The 14295-nt window shown below is 48.4% G+C and overlaps 1 protein-coding gene across 1 annotated transcript in view; it reads right to left on the bottom strand.

Moving 5' to 3' along the window:
* LOC115139965 (RIMS-binding protein 2-like) overlaps positions 1-13156 on the bottom strand; it is a 54471-nt gene extending 41315 nt beyond the window's left edge. Inside the window, 2 exon segments of the mRNA XM_065026616.1 lie at positions 8571-8693; positions 13072-13156. The gene's annotated coding sequence lies outside the window, so the exon portion shown is untranslated.
* Positions 13157-14295: the final 1139 nt, after the last annotated feature.

Below are 14295 nucleotides of genomic sequence, written 5' to 3'. Positions count from 1 at the left end.
CCAGGAGTCAGTCGCACTAGCTTTTGGTTAAGCAACGCTTTTGGTGGCCACTGATGGCTCGTGACATTCACAGTTTTGTCTTGGCTTGCTCGGTTTGTGCCACTGGGAAGACTTCTAATCGACCCCCAGATGGGTTACTCCAACCGCTGTCGGTCCCTTCGAGACCCTGGTCCCACATCGCGCTAGATTTTGTTACCGCCCTCCCAGGGCAAGACGGTTGTTTTGACCGTGGTGGACTGGTTCTCGAAGGCGGCTCATTTTATTCCCTTGCCTAAATTACCATCTGCCAAGGAGACAGCGGTAACTGTCGTGGATCACGTCTTTCGCTTACATGGTCTGCCGATGGACGTAGTTTCTGACAGGGGGCCCCAATTTGTGTCCAAGTTTTGGCAAGAGTTTTGTAGGTTACTGGGAGCGAGTGTCAGCCTGTCTTCAGGGTTTCATCCCCAGAGCAACGGTCAAGCGGAGAGGGCCAACCAAGATTTGGAGAGAGTGTTGCGATGTTTGGTTTCTAAGAATCCCTCTTCCTGGAGTCAACAACTCTCTATGGTTGAGTACGCTCACAATTCGTTGCCAGTGGCAGCCACGGGTCTCTCTCCATTTGAGTGTAGTTTAGGTTACCAGCCACCTATCTTTCCCAGTACGGAGTCCGAGGTGTCTGTTCCCTCCGCTCACGCTTTCATCCAGAGGTGCCGTCACGCATGGAGCAGAGCCCGTGAGACTCTTCTCCGGGTGGGGGCGCGCACCAAGACTAAGGCCGATCGCCACCGGTCGAAGCCTCCGGTATACGTCGTTGGCCAAAGAGTGTGGCTTTCTACTAAGAACATTCCACTCCGATCCGTTTAGAACAAGCTTGCCCCCAAATTTATCGGCCCGTTCAAAGTCACCAGGATCATTAGTCCGGTGGCGATCCGGCTCCAGCTTCCTCCGGCGTATAGGAGAATTCATCCTACCTTTCATGTGTCTAAAATAAAACCTGTGTTTCAGGCACGCATTAACCCACCGGTCCCGGTTCCCCGCCGCCACGACTTGTTGATGGGGAACCCACCTTTTCTGTCAATCGTATTTTGGACTCTAGAAGGAGGGGATTCGGATTCCAGTACCTGGTGGACTGGGAGGGTTACGGCCCGGAGGAGAGAAGTTGGGTACCTGCTAGGGACATTCTGGATCACTCCCTTATCGATGATTTCAATCGACAGGTAAATTCGCCTGGGAACGCCAAGAGGCGTTCCTAGGGGGGGGGGGTATTGTCACGGTTCATGAATCCACTGCCTCCTTTTCTCTCTCTCTCTCTCTCTCCTGTGTTTGTGTGGGCGTGGTTCCCAATCTCGGCCTGATTGTCTGCGCCAGCTGGAATCACTTATCTTCCCTTTATATGTTCTGTAACCAGTGTTCTTGTTGTCAGATCGTTGTTACTTCCCTGAGGTTGTGTCGTGTGTCCGTACTCATCTCTCGCCGCCCTTGTGTGGATTATCTGCTGTGCTCCTTCCTACCCATCCGGACACTCTCCCCTGGGTTTCTCAGCACGCTCACATAGGAGGATGCGCCCTAGTCCCTGGGTCGGATTCCGTCTGAGTACAGTCTGTCTGTCCTGTTGCTGCTGTAACCTGTATTGATTAAACCATCGTTGCTTGCATCTTGCATCCGCCTCTGTATTGTTACAGAACGATCTGACCAGACCATGGATGCAGCGAGTTCAACGAGTCTGACCGAATTCATTTCCCGTAGTATCACGAGAATGGATCAACAAGAGGAGAACATCTCCAGCACAGGTCGGGAAGTACAAGCCATTGCGACGCAGGTATCCCAGCTGACCCAACAATTACAACATCTGAGGGGTCTCGCTGCGCCACCTACACCGGCAGTTCAACCGGCCCCGCCAGAGCCGGATTCCCAGCCAGAGCCACGGCTACCGACACCAGAGGGTTATTCAGGTGATCCTGACTATTGCAGAGCTTTTCTTACGAGATGTTCCATGCATTTCTCGTTGCAGCCACGGACCTTCAACCGTGAACAGTCTAAGGTAGCATTCGTACTCACACTGCTATCAGGCAAAGCGGCTCTTTGGGGAACGGCGGTGTGGGCTGAACCAGGACCCATGCTGCACCTCTTTCCAGACATTCTCCGAGGAGATGAGAAGGGTCTTCGATCGGGCCGTGGCGGGTAGGGAGGCGGCCAGACTACTCGCTGACCTTCGCCAAGGAGACCGTTCAGTATCGGAATACTCCATCCAATTCCGCACTCTAGCCGCAGAGTGTCAGTGGAACGAGGAGGCGCAGTGGGACATGTTCCTGCATGGGCTGGAGGACCGGATCCAGAAGGAGATTTATGTTCTGGACCTTCCCAGGAGTTTAAATGGACTAGTGGAACTAGCCTTGAGGGTCGACGCTCGTCTGAGTCGTGTTGGCCGAGCATTCCCTAACAGACCGTATAACGACACGGAGGGCTGGCATGCCAGCGGCGGGAACACGGCCAGTTCAACCTCCGCTCACGAACCCATGCAGCTGGGAGAGCTCGCCTCCCGGGAAGAGAGGGAGAGGCGGAGATCCAAGGACTCTGTCTCTACTGTGGTAGAGCGGGCCTTCTCTTATCCACTCCTGCCCGGTAAAAGATTAGGCCCGGTAGTAAGAATGAGGCTACTATCGGGTGGGGTCACCACAGAGAAGACCTCATCATCTACTCTCCTCCCGGTAAGACTAAGATGGGCCAACCACACGCACGACACCCAAGCCTTACTGGACTCAGGAGCAGAGGGTAATTTCATGGACTTCAAGCTCGCTCACAAACTCCAGATTCCTATCACCTCACTCACGCACAAGATATCCGTCAACGCTCTCAATGGTCAAGAACTACCCAACATTTCTCACACCACTGAACCTATCACACTCATCACTTCTGGCAATCACACTGAGACACTATCATTTCTACTCATGGACTCACCCCTTGCACCATTAGTTCTCGGCCACCCTTGGCTCACCCAACACAACCCCAGAGTTGACTGGGGTCATAATTCTATATCCATGTGGAGTAACAAATGTCTTGAGTCCTGTTTAGTGTCTGCTTGTTCGTCTGTGTCTGATTCTGTGTTTCTAGAGGAGGCGGTGGATTTGTCTAACGTGCCCGTTGAATACCTCGACCTGAAGGAGGTGTTCAGTAAGTCCCGTGCTGCTTCTCTTCCTCCGCATCGTCCCTATGACTGTGCAATATAATTATTGCCAGGTGAGTCTCCGCCTAAAGGCAAGTTATATTCACTCTCTGTTCCTGAGAGGGAGGCTATGGAGAGATACATCTCTGGTTCTCTGGCATCTGGATTCATTCGTCCTTCCTCTTCTCCAGCGGGGTGGGGTTCTTCTTTGTGGAGAAGAAGGACGGATCTCTGCGGCCTTGCATTGATTACCGTGGGTTGAATAACATCACAGTAAAAAATACCTATCCCTTACCGTTGATGTCCTCAGCCTTTGAAAGGTTACAGGGAGCATCCGTGTTCACTAAGTTGGATTTACGTAATGCATATCATTTGGTTCGCATAAGGGGGGGGGACGAATGGAAGACCGCGTTTAACTCCCCCAGAGTGACGTTCAGGTGGTCCGATACAGCCGAGGCTGCATTCGTCAAACTCAAGAGCCGCTTTGTTTCGGCTCCCATCCTCATAGCTCCCGATCCCTCGCGAAACCCCAGTTCGTGGTGGAGGTGGACGCTTCAGAGGTGGGGGTAGGTGCGGTACTTTCCCAACGTTCCTCTTCTGACGACAAGATGCACCCTTGCGCGTTCCTTTCCCATCGGTTATCACCTGCGGAACGCAACTACGACATTGGCAACAGAGAGTTGTTGGCAGTGAAGTTAGCACTGGAGGAGTGGCGCCATTGGTTAGAGGGTTCGGGGGTACCTTTTATAGTTTGGACCGATCACAAAAATTTTGAATATATCAGAACCGCCAAGCGACTCAACTCCAGGCAGGCGCGGTGGGCACTCTTTTCGGACGTTTGACTTCTCTCTCTCGTATCGCCCGGGTTCCAAGAATGTCAAACCCGATTCCCTTTCTCGCATTTTTGACCATTCCGAACGCCCATCCACTCCCGAGTGCATCCTACCCGGGACCCTAGTGGTCTCCACACTCACATGGGAGGTTGAATCGAGGGTCAAAACGGCCTTAGAAGGGGTAACGCCTCCGCCCGGTTGCCCGCCTAATCGGTTGTTTGTGCCGGAGGGGTGTCGGTCCGATGTTATTCGGTGGGGGCATTGCTCCAACGTAGCGTGTCATCCAGGAGTCAGTCGCACTAGCTTTTTGGTTAAGCAACGCTTTTGGTGGCCACTGATGGCTCGTGACATTCACAGTTTTGTCTTGGCTTGCTCGGTTTGTGCCACTGGGAAGACTTCTAATCGACCCCCAGATGGGTTACTCCAACCGCTGTCGGTCCCTTCGAGACCCTGGTCCCACATCGCGCTAGATTTTGTTACCGCCCTCCCGCGGCAAGACGGTTGTTTTGACCGTGGTGGACTGGTTCTCGAAGGCGGCTCATTTTATTCCCTTGCCTAAATTACCATCTGCCAAGGAGACAGCGGTAACTGTCGTGGATCACGTCTTTCGCTTACATGGTCTGCCGATGGACGTAGTTTCTGACAAGGGGGCCCCAATTTGTGTCCAAGTTTTGGCAAGAGTTTTGTAGGTTACTGGGAGCGAGTGTCAGCCTGTCTTCAGGGTTTCATCCCCAGAGCAACGGTCAAGCGGAGAGGGCCAACCAAGATTTGGAGAGAGTGTTGCGATGTTTGGTTTCTAAGAATCCCTCTTCCTGGAGTCAACAACTCTCTATGGTTGAGTACGCTCACAATTCGTTGCCAGTGGCAGCCACGGGTCTCTCTCCATTTGAGTGTAGTTTAGGTTACCAGCCACCTATCTTTCCCAGTACGGAGTCCGAGGTGTCTGTTCCCTCCGCTCACGCTTTCATCCAGAGGTGCCGTCACGCATGGAGCAGAGCCCGTGAGACTCTTCTCCGGGTGGGGGCGCGCACCAAGACTAAGGCCGATCGCCACCGGTCGAAGCCTCCGGTATACGTCGTTGGCCAAAGAGTGTGGCTTTCTACTAAGAACATTCCACTCCGATCCGTTTCGAACAAGCTTGCCCCCAAATTTATCGGCCCGTTCAAAGTCACCAGGATCATTAGTCCGGTGGCGATCCGGCTCCAGCTTCCTCCGGCGTATAGGAGAATTCATCCTACCTTTCATGTGTCTAAAATAAAAACCTGTGTTTCAGGCACGCATTAACCCACCGGTCCCGGTTCCCCCGCCGCCACGACTTGTTGATGGGGAACCCACCTTTTCTGTCAATCGTATTTTGGACTCTAGAAGGAGGGGACGCGGATTCCAGTACCTGGTGGACTGGGAGGGTTACGGCCCGGAGGAGAGAAGTTGGGTACCTGCTAGGGACATTCTGGATCACTCCCTTATCGATGATTTCAATCGACAGGTAAATTCGCCTGGGAACGCCAAGAGGCGTTCCTAGGGGGGTATTGTCACGGTTCATGAATCCACTGCCTCCTTTTCTCTCTCTCTCTCTCTCTCCTGTGTTTGTGTGGGCGTGGTTCCCAATCTCGGCCTGATTGTCTGCGCCAGCTGGAATCACTTATCTTCCCTTTATATGTTCTGTAACCAGTGTTCTTGTTGTCAGATCGTTGTTACTTCCCTGAGGTTGTGTCGTGTGTCCGTACTCATCTCTCGCCGCCCTTGTGTGGATTATCTGCTGTGCTCCTTCCTACCCATCCGGACACTCTCCCCTGGGTTTCTCAGCACGCTCACATAGGAGGATGCGCCCTAGTCCCTGGGTCGGATTCCGTCTGAGTACAGTCTGTCTGTCCTGTTGCTGCTGTAACCTGTATTGATTAAACCATCGTTGCTTGCATCTTGCATCCGCCTCTGTATTGTTACAGTCTATCTATGGGTAAGAGGGTTGACGTGTTATTCTAGCCTGTCCATCTATGGGTAACAGGGTTGACGTGTTATTCTAGCCTGTCTATCTATGGGTAACAGGGTTGACGTGTTATTCTAGCCTGTCTATCTATGGGTAACAGGGTTGACGTGTTATTCTAGCCTGTCTATCTATGGGTAACAGGGTTGACGTGTTATTCTAGCCTGTCTATCTATGGGTAACAGGGTTAACGTGTTATTCTAGCCTGTCTATCTATGGGTAACAGGGTTGACGTGTTATTCTAGCCTGTCTATCTATGGGTAACAGGGTTGACGTGTTATTCTAGCCTGTCTATCTATGGGTAACAGGGTTGACGTGTTATTCTAGCCTGTCTATCTATGGGTAACAGGGTTGACGTGTTATTCTAGCCTGTCTATCTATGGGTAAGAGGGTTGACGTGTTATTCTAGCCTGTCTATCTATGGGTAACAGGGATGACGTGTTATTCTACCCTGTCTATCTATGGGTAAGAGGGTTGACGTGTTATTCTAGCCTGTCCATCTATGGGTAACAGGGTTGACGTGTTATTCTAGCCTGTCTATCTATGGGTAACAGGGTTGACGTGTTATTCTAGCCTGTCTATCTATGGGTAACAGGGTTAACGTGTTATTCTAGCCTGTCTATCTATGGGTAACAGGGTTGACGTGTTATTCTAGCCTGTCTATCTATGGGTAACAGGGTTGACGTGTTATTCTAGCCTGTCTATCTATGGGTAACAGGGTTGACGTGTTATTCTAGCCTGTCTATCTATGGGTAACAGGGTTGACGTGTTATTCTAGCCTGTCTATCTATGGGTAAGAGGGTTGACATGTTATTCTAGCCTGTCTATCTATGGGTAACAGGGATGACGTGTTATTCTAGCCTGTCTATCTATGGGTAAGAGGGTTGACGTGTTATTCTAGCCTGTCCATCTATGGGTAACAGGGTTGACGTGTTATTCTAGCCTGTCTATCTATGGGTAACAGGGTTGACGTGTTATTCTAGCCTGTCTATCTATGGGTAACAGGGTTAACGTGTTATTCTAGCCTGTCTATCTATGGGTAACAGGGTTGACGTGTTATTCTAGCCTGTCTATCTATGGGTAACAGGGTTGACGTGTTATTCTAGCCTGTCTATCTATGGGTAACAGGGTTGACGTGTTATGCTTGACCCACTTAGTTTTCCACCACAAAACACCAGAAAATGGGCAAAAAAGATTAGAACCAGACCTCCTTTACACTATGATTTGACTATTAGATGTTCAATGTTTTTTTTGTTTTTTAAAAATAGTTTCACCATATTCAAATGAGAGTTCAGTTCACATAACAGAGTTCACTTTAAAATGAGGGACAGTTTATTTACATTTTTTATGAATCTCATGAAACAAATAATCTTCAGAAAGGAATTTGTCAAAGGAACAAAATAACTAGGGCTTTACAATAACATCTCAATACTTGGGAGACATTTTGGGGTTAAGTGGGTTCAAATCATCCTGGAAGTCACAGAGTGCACAGAGGGACATGTCAAAAAGATGCATTTTGGGGTTAAGTGGGTTAAAATCATCCTGGAAGTCACAGAGTGCACAGAGGGACATGTCACAATGATGCATTTTGGCACTTTGTCTTTATTCATATAAAACATCTGCTTTATTAAATTCTCCATGTGGTCTATATTAAAGGGCACTTCATTTATTTTAACAGGCTTTTAAAATGCAATAATGGTGCACAATTTCTACTTAAAATATCAAAGGGATGCAAAAGGCACTTATTTCGTGGAACAACCCATCTATCCCCAAGTTTACTTTCATTTCATTTCATTGTCATCATGAACAGTGATCTCTACCCCAGCTCTCTAACCCCCCTGGTCCCACATACCCACTGAACCAATAGACTCGCCTCATGCACATCCACATTCCACAGTGCGCTGGACTGGTCCTAGCCAGGTGCCCATTCGTGTCATAGTAAAGCAGCCCAGATAAATAAGGAGAGCTAGCATGGCTACTGCGGTAGAGAAAAGCATTCAAAATAGGGCTACAGTTGGCTGCTCCCCATACAGATGGGCATAGCAGTGATACCTGATCAATCTAGCAGGGGAGAGAGGGGATGGAAGGGAGGGAGAGAGGGGATGGAGGGGAGGAAGAGAGGGGATGGAGGGGAGGGAGAGGGGAGGAAGAGAGGGGATGGAGGGAAGGAAGAAAGGGGATGGAGGGGAGGAAGAGAGGGGATGGAGGGGAGGAAGAGAGGGGATGGAGGGGAGGGAGAGGGGATGGAGGGGAGGAAGAGAGGGGATGGAGGGAAGGAAGAAAGGGGATGGAAGGGGTGGGGCCAGGGTAAGAGAGGGGAGGACCGACTGCTCCAAGCTTCCTAGTCTTTCACAGCTTCTGGTTAAGCTTCCTCCCACATCGGCACTGGAAGGCAACAGACAGGTCAGGGATATTAGAGAGAGAGAGAAAGGAGAGGAAGGTAGAGAGGTGTTGGTGGTGAAAGGGGAGAGGCTGGCAGAGTCAGGCTCTGTAAAGGAACCTGAGCTTGGGCTCGGCTTCTCATCATTCACAGGAGTACACAGACACACAGTAAACATACAGTAGACAAAATGAAAAGGTTATCTACAGTGTGTCTCCAGACTCTCACCTTTAGCACCTGCTCTAGGTTCTCCAGTTTGCCTTGGAGCTGGGTCTTCTCCCGCAGGGCTGAATCTCTCTCCTGAGTCACAGCACCAAGGGTCTCTTTGAGCTGCGCATACTCTGACTTCACCTGATCACACAGAACACAACACGGGGAACCACAGTGAGACAAACAGAACACACACACGTACACCTCTGCTCTATGGGAGGAGATATCAGGGTACAGGCCGGAGTGCTTAATGGGCGGACAGGAGAGCTGGCTGGTTGACAGCTACAGTATAATAATGGGGGAGTAACAGAACAACATGTTCTCACTGTCATAGATGTGTACTGTAGCATTGAACTGGGTCTGGGATCAACTACTGTGTTGATGCATTTGCTCAGTTGTTGTCCAACAACAAAACAGAGTTGAATGAATCAACCCACTGGGCAAAAATGGTTGTGTCCATGTCATTTTAACCAATGAATTAAATGTGGTGACGTTGAATCAACGTGGAAAACTGATTGTATTTGAATTTTTTTTATCAACGTCAAGGAATTCCGTATTTATTTCACCCAACTTTTAACCTAAATCCAATGAGATTGTGATATTTCTTGTTGACAACCAAATGTAAATCTAAACTAGACTGACTAGGATGTTTCTAATGTACTACTATACATCCTAGTGGGCACATACGTCAGTTCAACGTCTAGTTTTGATTTACATTTGGTTGTCAACAAGAAATATCACAATCTCATTGGATTTAGGTTAAAAGTTGGGTGAAATAAATACGGAATTCCTTGACGTTGATAAAAAAAATGCATATACAATCAGTTTTCCACGTGTAATACGATTAGAAAAGGGATGGCTTGGTCTCCCGGGTGGCGCACTGGTCAAGGGCGCTGTACTGCAGCGCCAGCTGTGCCACCAGAGACCCTGGGTTCACGCCCAGGCTCTGTCGTAACCGGCTGCGACCGGGAGGTCCGTGGGGCGACGCACAATTGGCCTAGCGTCGTCCGGGTTAGGGAGGGCTTGGCCGGTAGGGATGTGGCGGGCCGAGCGCAGTGCACGCTAACCAAGGTCGCCAGGTGCACGGTGTTTCCTCCGACACATTGGTGCGGCTGGCTTCCGGGTTGAATGCGCGCTGTGTTAAGAAGCAGTGCGGCTTGGTTGGGTTGTGTATCGGAGGACGCGTGACTTTCAACCTTCGTCTCTCCCGAGTCCGTACGGGAGTTGTAGCGATGAGACAAGATAGTAGCTACTAAAAACAATTGGATACCACGAAATTGGGGAGAAAAAGAGGTAAAAATGTCATTTAAAAAACACACCAAAAGAAAGGGATGGCTGCCACGCAATCACACCATTTATACACAGACAGCAGTGAAGCTGCCTCCTCCCCTGATAATGTGCATTTCCTCAAAAAGAGTTAGTGGAGCCGATCTCCTTTCCTCACTGCATCCATAACTGAATAATGAATCAAAAAGCTGTTACAGCAGCAGCACACAGAACTACATTCAGAGTGGTCCACCTCCACACTGTGTAGACACCGTCTGTAGTAGGAAGAAAAATAGTTTCGGAGTGGATTGTTGTGTCTCAGCTAGTGTGGGCAGATAGGACTGAACCGTATGGTGTAGAAGGGGAGCCAACTCAGGCTGTTGAGAGTGCAGATGAGAGGTGTTGTTACAGTGCTCCGCCTCTCCTCATTAGTCCACTCAGAGATGATGATAGGGATCAGAACACAGAGGTACAGGTGTGGCAAGGGGTCTAATATCCACCCATGCAGCTAGCAAAGTGCTGCTCTCATATCAGCCTCAGTGATAACACTGTTTGACTTGTTTGAGAGCCCAGTGTCCTGATAAGACATTAATAACCACATCCTGCCCCTATTGAACTCCCTGAAGTCCCTAGCAGCTACCTGCCAATCAGGTTTAATACTTCCTAGCATGATCTGATGATCTCCCTTGTCTTGGTGTTATCAGCTGGGCAGGAAGGAAGGTCTGTGAGGTGTGAGGGGCCAACAGGAAGATGATAATACAATCAGAGGCTCAGAGTCTCTTTTTACCTTTTTTTAAACCTTTATTTAACTAGGCAAGTCAGTTAAGAACAAATTCTTATTTTCAATGACAGCCTAGGAACAGTGGGTTAACTGCCTTGTTCAGGGGCAGAACAACAGATTTTTACCTTGTCAACTCAGGGATTCGATCTTGCAACCTTTGGGTTACTAGTCCAACACTCTAACCACTAGGCTACCTGCCGCCCCATGATCCAGATGAGGCTGGAGACACGAGCAGCTTCAACATCAACACTGTGCTTAAAGGAAAAATCCACTCAAAAACTATTTTTCATTAGTCCACTGTTGATACAGTCCCAAAATGTTGTGCATGTCAGCAGTCTTGTTTTGAAGATATAGGAAGTTTTACTTGCCACATCATGATGATGATGACGCATTTAGCATATGTCACTATGCTTCTTGAACGTCTAATATCTTGAAAACTTGACTGCTGACGTGCATTTTTGTACTGTATTAATAGTGAACTAATTTAAAAAATATAGTTAAGAGTGGATTTTTCCTTTAAAAGCCCTGCCTTATCTCAGCTCACTGGTCACCATAGCAGCACTCACCCATAGCACGCGCTCCAGCAGGTATATTTCACTGGTCACCCCCAAAGCCAAATCACTGAAGCTGGAGACTCAATCTCCCTCACTAACTTTAAGCATCAGCTGCCAAAGCAGCTTTTTCTTCTCCTTTGCACCCCAGTATCTCGACGTGCACATTCAACTTCAGCACACCTATCACTCCAGTGTTAATTGCTAAATTGTAATTACTTCTCTACTATGGCCTATTTATTGCCTTACCTCCCTAATCTTACCTCATTTGCACACACTGTATATAGATTTTTTTATATTGTGTTATTGACTGTACGTTTGTATATATTCTATGTCTAACTCTGTGTTGTTGTTTGTGTCGCACTGCTTTGCTTTATCTTGGCCAGGTCACAGTTGTAATTGAGAAATGGTACATTTCAACTGGCCTACCTGGTTAAATAAAGGTGAAAATTAAAAAAAATATATATATATATATACACACACCTTCATCTGGACTGAACAAAAATATTAATGCAACATACAACAATTTCAATGATTTTTCTGTTACAGTTCATATAAGGAAATTTGTCAATTTAAATAAATTCATTAGGCCCTAATCTATGGATTTCACATGACTGGGCAGGGGCACAGCCATGGGTGGGCCTGGGAGGGCATAGGCCCACCAGCTTGGGAGCCAGGCACACCCACTGGGGAGCCAGGTCCAGCCAAAAATAATGAGTTTTTCACCACAAAATGGCTTTACTACAGACATAAATACTACTCATTTTCATCAGCTTTCCGGGTGGCTGGGCCTGCAGGTGAAGAAGCCGGATGTGGAGGTCCTAGGCTGGTCAGCGGTTGTGAGGCTGATTGGACGTACTGCCAAATTAGCTAAAATGACGTTGGAGGCGTGCCAATTCCACGTCACCTCAACTTGAAACATCTGTGGCACTGTTGTGTCACAAAGCTGCACATTTTAGAGTGGCCTTTGTCTCCAGCACAAGGTGCACCTGTATAATGATCATGCTGCTTAATCAGCTTCCTGATGTGTCACACCTGTCAGGTGGATGGATTATGTTGGCAAAGGAGAAACACTCACTAACATGGATGTAAACAAATTTGTGCACAAAATTTGACTAAATAATATTTTTGTGCGAACTCATCCAGAACGCCGCAGCCCGTCTGGTGTTCAACCTTCCCAAGTTCTCTCACGTCACCCCGCTCCTCCGCTCTCTCCACTGGCTTCCAGTTGAAGCTCGCATCCGCTACAAGACCATGGTGCTTGCCTACGGAGCTGTGAGGGGAACGGCACCTCAGTACCTCCAGGCTCTGATCAGGCCCTACACCCAAACAAGGGCACTGCGTTCATCCACCTCTGGCCTGCTCGCCTCCCTACCACTGAGGAAGTACAGTTCCCGCGCAGCCCAGTCAAAACTGTTCGCTGCTCTGGCCCCCCAATGGTGGAACAAACTCCCTCACGACGCCAGGACAGCGGAGTCAATCACCACCTTCCGGAGACACCTGAAACCCCACCTCTTTCAGGAATACCTAGGATAGGATAAAGTAATCCTTCTCACCCCCCTTAAAAGATTTAGATGCACTATTGTAAAGTGGCTGTTCCACTGGATGTCTTAAGGTGAACGCACCAATTTGTAAGTCGCTCTGGATAAGAGCGTCTGCTAAATGACTTAAATGTAAATGTAAATGAATGGAACATTTGATTTCAGCTCACAGAACATGGGACCAACACTTTACATGTTGCGTTTATACTTTTGTTCAGTATATATATAACAGGAGAGAGAGAGAGAGGAAGGGCAGAGTGAAAATGGAGAGTGAAAATGGAGTGAACCCCTAAGACGGTGTGTGCAGATAAGGGAAGGGTTTAATTGTGCAGACATAATCCACAGCAGCTCAGTGTGGCTCTCTCTTCCACACTACCTACCTGTTCATATTGGACTGTGTTCTGGCTATTGTTGAACAAGTGGAGACTCAAGTGCTTCTTCTCCTGGAGAACATCTTGAAGCTCATTCTCCTGGAGAGAGAGGGACGACATAGAACAGATAGTGAACAGTGTTGAGACCTCAGAGGAGAGGAGCTCCTGAGTAAGGTAATGCTGCGCTCAACAGAGCAGACATGTTGCAGCCATAGGTGCTGCATTACTCATCCAAATGCGTGTTGCTCATCTGTGATAGAAAGCATGACTAAAGTAACAAGATGCCGGCATCAAAAAGCAACATTTATATGGTGCATTCGGGAAGTATTCAGATCCCTTGACTTTTTCAACTTTTTGTTACGTTACAGCCTTATTCTAAAATTGTTTAACCCGTTATTTTTTCCTCATTAATACCCTGTAATGACAAAGCAAAAACAAGTTTTTAGCAAATTTATACAAAATAAAAAACTGAAATAACAAACTTACATAGGAATTCAGACCCTTTACTCAGTACTTTGTTGAAGCACCTTTGGCAGCGATTGGGTATGATGCTACACGCTTGGTGCACCTGTATGTGGGGAGTTTCTCCCATTCTTCTCTGGAGATCCCCTCAAGCTCTGTCAGGTTGGATGGGGAGCGTCGCTGCACAGTCATTTTCAGGTGGACTCTCCAGAGATGTTCGATTGGGTTCAAGTCCAGGCTCTGGCTGGGCCACTCAAGGACATTCAGAGACTTGTCGAGAAGCCACTCCTGCGTTGTCTTGGCTGTGTGCTTAGGGTCGTTGTCCTGTTGGAAGGTGAACCTTCGTCCCAGTCAGGTCCTGAGCGCTCTGCAGAAAGTTTTCATCAAGGATCTCTCTGTACTTTGCTCCGTTCATCTTTGCTTCGATCCTGACAAGTCTCCCAGACCCTGCAGCTGAAAAACATCCCCACAACATGATGCTTCCATCACCATTCACCATAGGGATGGTGCCAGGTTTCTTCCGGATGTGACGCTTGACATTCAGGACAGAGTTCAATCTTGGTTTCATCAGATGAGAGAATCTTGTTCCTCATGGTCTGAGAGTCTTTGGGTACCTTTTGGCAAACTACAAGCGGGCTGCAATGTGCCTTTTACTGAGGAGTGGCTCTACGGACAAGTTTTTGGCTTTGACATGCACTAACAACTGTGGGACCTTATATAGACAAATCATGTCCAATCAAGTAAATTTACCACAGGTGGACTCCAGTCAAG

The sequence above is a fragment of the Oncorhynchus nerka genome, linkage group LG13 (assembly GCF_034236695.1).
Source record: "Oncorhynchus nerka isolate Pitt River linkage group LG13, Oner_Uvic_2.0, whole genome shotgun sequence".
Taxonomy (NCBI): domain Eukaryota; kingdom Metazoa; phylum Chordata; class Actinopteri; order Salmoniformes; family Salmonidae; genus Oncorhynchus; species Oncorhynchus nerka.
This window is presented reverse-complemented; position numbering and strand designations above follow the sequence as displayed.